Raw genomic sequence first — 4,823 nt, 5'->3', positions numbered from 1 at the left:
CTGAAGTGGTTCATGTTGCAAGACTAAAACCATATTTTTCGCGCCGTGACTCGACCGTCGAGTGACTATTGACGACTTAGCGTCGTCCTTTTTTGTTTTTGCTTTTTTTGGTTCGTTTTCGTTGTGTCCAGTGCTTTTATTTTTTACTTTTGTTCCTTATTTCACAGCACCAGATTGTTATTTCGCGTTCCGACACATTTCTTTAGTTTATATTGTAACCCTCATTTTTTATATAGTTTTTTACCCTCATTTGCAGCATCGAGACAATGCTTCTTTAGGAGAGGGGGTAATGGCACATGCTGACACATATGAGCCATCTAGTGTGGCACGTACACGCTTGGGGGGTAGGTAGAAGAAGAGAACGTTGTTCTTTTGGTCTGGTTCCGATAAAGACGTGGACTTCTGGCTGTCTCTGTTGTCTCGCCCGCGACAATATATATACCCTGATTACGCCACTGGTGACAACTCGCGCTTTTCATCACCGCGTGCTCCGTGATCAGCCAACATTGCTCAGTATACTTTCCTAAAGTAGCAGCTAAGGCTACGTAGAAAAGCGTGGTGGTGATAACTGAAATGAAAAGAGTGAAAATATTTGGAGCCTTATGTTTACATCCTGCGCTTGGTTGCGTGATTCGAAGTGACCGGCAGTTGGTGGCGCTCGGAAGTCTGCGACGCTGTACGTCCTTCATTACCTCCTCGCTGTACCTCCTGTACTTCCTTCGTAGGGACGGGAACATCAGCATGTGCATTAAAATATCCCGCTGTATAAACAGCCTCCTAAATGTCAGTTTGTACAAGTCGTAGGAAATATTACATCCCCGTACTACACATTAAGTGAGCCTAACATTCTGTGCCAACGCTCAAGCATGCACGATGTTGTTGGCTTGTAACATTTATAATCTTAAATGTTAATTGTTCGATATAGATGCTTGTGCATGACAACATATGGAAAAGTTATACATTAAACAACCGTCATAACCCCGAAGATATAGACGAAGCCGTGCACTATTAGCAACTGCGCGACCGGAAATCAAGCCAGTGTTTTTTCGTGTCAGCAAGGAAAAAAAACCCGAAAAAAAGAAAACCAGGGCAAAATAAAGCGGGCAAGCAACGTTTCCTAACCTCATAACGGCGTCATGGTGACTCATTTGGTAGGGGCACACCTAATAGAACATGTTTTGAATGAAACAGCTCTATTGTGCGTCTCGCTATTTTATATGAGCCCGGGCCGGCAACCTCGCAGGTGCTTTTATCAATAAAGTTTTTTTCCGTCCGTCCGTCCGTAGGAAAGGCAGTGTGGCACTTTCGTATGTTCGCGCCTTTGATCACATGACATTGGGTGACGTCGTCAATGTGACGTCACATACCACGCACGTGGTAGAACGCTGACTCTGGCAGTGCTGACTGCTCGTTCATGTGTCCTTGCTGTGTGAAGATGTTTGCGTTTGTGCAATATAAATTCGATGGCAAGACGGCTGTCGTGAAGCTCTCCGCTATAAAGGCTTTCACTCCTAAAAACGTTACCGATTTTGAGTCTACTGGCCTGGGGACGAAGACACCACCGGCGATTTTTATGAAGCGCGGATCCTGCATCTCGATGGTAAGTGACATGTCAAGTTCCATTCGTACCCTTTCACAGTGATGCCATGCATCGAAGAGCGTGCGTTGTGTTTAGGCAGTGGCCGCAGTAACATTTAAAAGCAACTTCGCTAGACATTCTCACACAATGAATTATGTCTCGAAAATGCGGGGTAGCACTACCTGTATGTGCACTCACTTGGAGTCTAATTTTCAGTATCCGCTATCGAACAACAGTTGCATCATGAGCATTTGATGTAGACGTGCTTTAAATAGCTGGAGAGTCTCCTACAGGCGGTGTCTCTCCTTGGATTGTGAACGGCGCTGTTGTGTTCGTAGGAGCACTATTTGACTAGGCCTTGTAGGAGACAGATTTGTGTCTGCGTGTGCTTTCTTTGCATGCCGCATTGCTATATAGTCTGCAGAATCTGAGGAAGAGATGGAGGCATAGAAGGAAAAGCGTCCCAGGAAGGTTTTGGTCGACTTGCCACGAGGAAAGAAAAGGAGCAAGGAAAAGGTAATGTCTTGTTGATAATTGCATTTACAGCATGCATGGCAGAAGCCTAGAGCACTTCACTTACGTTTTCGATAAGTGATGTCTAAACTGCGCTGAAGGCAATGTGGTTGTATCATACATACTAAAGTTTTTTTGTCAAACATTATATTCCTAAGTCAAAATTTGTTTCTACAGTCAGCATAATTTAACTCAGCCTCTTAAGTGCAGCAATATCGGTCCAGCGGATGTCTTATGAAAACATATTTGCATTTTGCATTAATTTCAATTAAGAAATCGGTGTTGACCACAGGGTAAAGCTTCTTACGTCTTAATCTTTCTGTGAATCTCTTTTGTTTAGAGTGCTAGATAGGTGAACAATGCAGAGCAGATCACAATGGTAAGGCGATATGCCTTCTATAAAGAAGCCAAATCTAGCGAATTTGTAGCACAGCTTCAAAATTTGGTGTGCCTGCTATTGCACCAGCTATGCTATGTGTACAGAAGTGGAGGTTGTTGACATTCGTTCATTGCCTTTTCAAGTCTAATTTGTTTCATTGTTTCTTCCCCAAGTGAAACTGTGAACGAAAGGAAAAGTACAAGTTTTCTTCTTCAGTTATCTTGGTGTTTGGTAAATGTAACTGTCATATGTAAGTGCCGCGAGGTGCCGCTGGAGGATCGGAGCGGCCACCCAATCTCTGGGAAGAAGAAGTGAACGGATGCACGAGCGCGGCGGCACGAGACGAGCTCGCAGTGTTCGAGCCAGGCGGGCAGCAGTTCGGAGCTCCTGGGGCGAACGAGGCGAGAGGACCTGCCTGGCGAGACGTCCGTGGCAAGGTGCAGAGGATCGCGGAGCCGGGCGTGGACGAAGGCGTCCGAGGAAACAGGGCTCCTGTTGCCAGTGCTCGAGGCGCTGGCTGACCCGAGTGCCGCCGGTCCCTGAGCTGCTGCACCTGAGCTGTGCCCAGCAGCATTCGTCTGGCACAGATGTTGCTGTGCTAGACGCGGTCCTCACGTGCGACCGTCGCACGTGGATTTCGAGCGGCGTACGAGCTGGCCACCGAGGTCGTGCTGTACAAGGCGTTCCCTGCCTGCTGCCGTTGCTGCTCCTGAGCGTGCCGAGCCCGAGAACCATGCTGGACGGGGCCTGAACGTGTCGTCGTCGCAGTCGGCTCGAGCACGGGTGAATCTGCAGCGCCTTGGACGACGGAAGCGTGAGCCTCAAAACACGGGACTGTCACAGTCCGTTTATACTCGTGTGCTGTGCGAGTGTGGACACACTGACTGCCGTTACGCAGACCATCAGCTACCTCTGTATATATATTTTTAGGGTTCTTTTCCATTTTGATAAATGCTACAAAACGACTCTCTGTCTTTCTTCCGCATCACTGCGCACTAGCGAAAGTGCCGAATAGTCCCAAACACCACAGTAACTGCAAGTGGTTGCGAAAATATACGATCTAGAGTTGGTGCATTTGCAGAGAAAATGCATGTAGATGAACTGCTATAAATAAGTGCCTGATTTAAGAATTCACTTTTCGAAGCATGCCCTTTTCGAAGCATGTACTTTTATAAGCATTGCAAGCACACACACACACAAAAAGGGCGCTGTAGAGGCAAATTTATTTGAATTATGAAGCATTAGTGTTTCTCTAGCCAGAAACTTCCGTGAAACAGACTATGCTGAAAGAAAAACTGAAATTCTTTTGAGCTTTAATGCTCATGCACAAATGCTAGAAATGTGTGTGTTGCGACCACTTCAGTAAAAGAGCTGCAATGTGTTTTGATAAAGTTGTGCAAGCACAGTCACTGTTATTGGAGAATATTGCTTTGCAGACATCTATTTTCTTGTCTCATATCAGCACTGCCTAAACAAAGAAACATAATAAGGGAACAACTGTGCTTCCTAAATGCAATACAGTATGTCAAATGTTTGTGATCATTCCGAGCATTGGCGAAGCAACAAGCAGAAACAGCTGGCAGCACGTGTTGCTTTGTTGTCTTGGTTTTCTACTTGGTTTTCTCTTTTCGGCTTGTGATTTCTTGGCAATGGGCTAATTAACATCGTCTTTGTGGGGTACATCCTATTTCATTTAGCAGTTGTCATTTAGTGGTGGCAGTCCTGATGAGTGTTGCTATTGAGGTACTAGTAAAATGTTCACAGCTCAGATGCCTCCTTGAAAAACCTTTCAGAAAGCCGAGTTGTCTATGCCACTTTGATGTGTAAGTGCGAGCGCAACAGTACCCTGTGACACCGTCAAATATTAGAGGCAAGTTCTACCTTCTGCTGTGTGATCTAGTTTGATGTTTATTACTAGCACTATCTTGTTTTGGGCAGTTTGTGCCGTAATTTGTTTCGAAATAGAGCAAAGGGTGACTAAGAAAAAACATCTTTTCTGTATTTGATGTACAGTAAGGACTGTTATGTGTTATCATAATGGACTGACATTCCAACAGGAGTGCTTGTATAGCACGCAATGATTGTCTTTTAGAAGCATCAGTCATCCTTATTTCATACTCGGTACATATGTACTGTTAAAGGAGCCCTGAAAAACATATCGAAATCGAGAAATGCGCTTGAAGTCACAATAGACTATATCATAAATACTTTGCAGGAAAAAGTGCTTCAATGCGTTCAGCAGAAGCGAAGTTATCAGCAGCCAAAATTTGCCTTTGATCCCCTTCGTGGTGCTCAGGCTCCTTCAATGCCGTGCACTGTAAAGGCTATGCCAAGCACGCTTGTCCTCAGTGA

General features: G+C 45.3%; 1 long non-coding RNA gene across 1 annotated transcript; it reads left to right on the top strand.

Moving 5' to 3' along the window:
• Positions 1–1,390: 1,390 nt before the first annotated feature.
• On the top strand, positions 1,391–4,287 carry LOC125943606 (uncharacterized). The gene is made up of 3 exons (XR_007465791.1): positions 1,391–1,600; positions 2,004–2,095; positions 4,265–4,287. It is a non-coding gene; the product is annotated as an uncharacterized LOC125943606 (long non-coding RNA).
• The last annotated feature ends 536 nt before the right edge of the window (positions 4,288–4,823 follow it).

Source organism: Dermacentor silvarum, chromosome 2 (assembly GCF_013339745.2).
Source record: "Dermacentor silvarum isolate Dsil-2018 chromosome 2, BIME_Dsil_1.4, whole genome shotgun sequence".
NCBI lineage: Eukaryota > Metazoa > Arthropoda > Arachnida > Ixodida > Ixodidae > Dermacentor > Dermacentor silvarum.
This window is presented reverse-complemented; position numbering and strand designations above follow the sequence as displayed.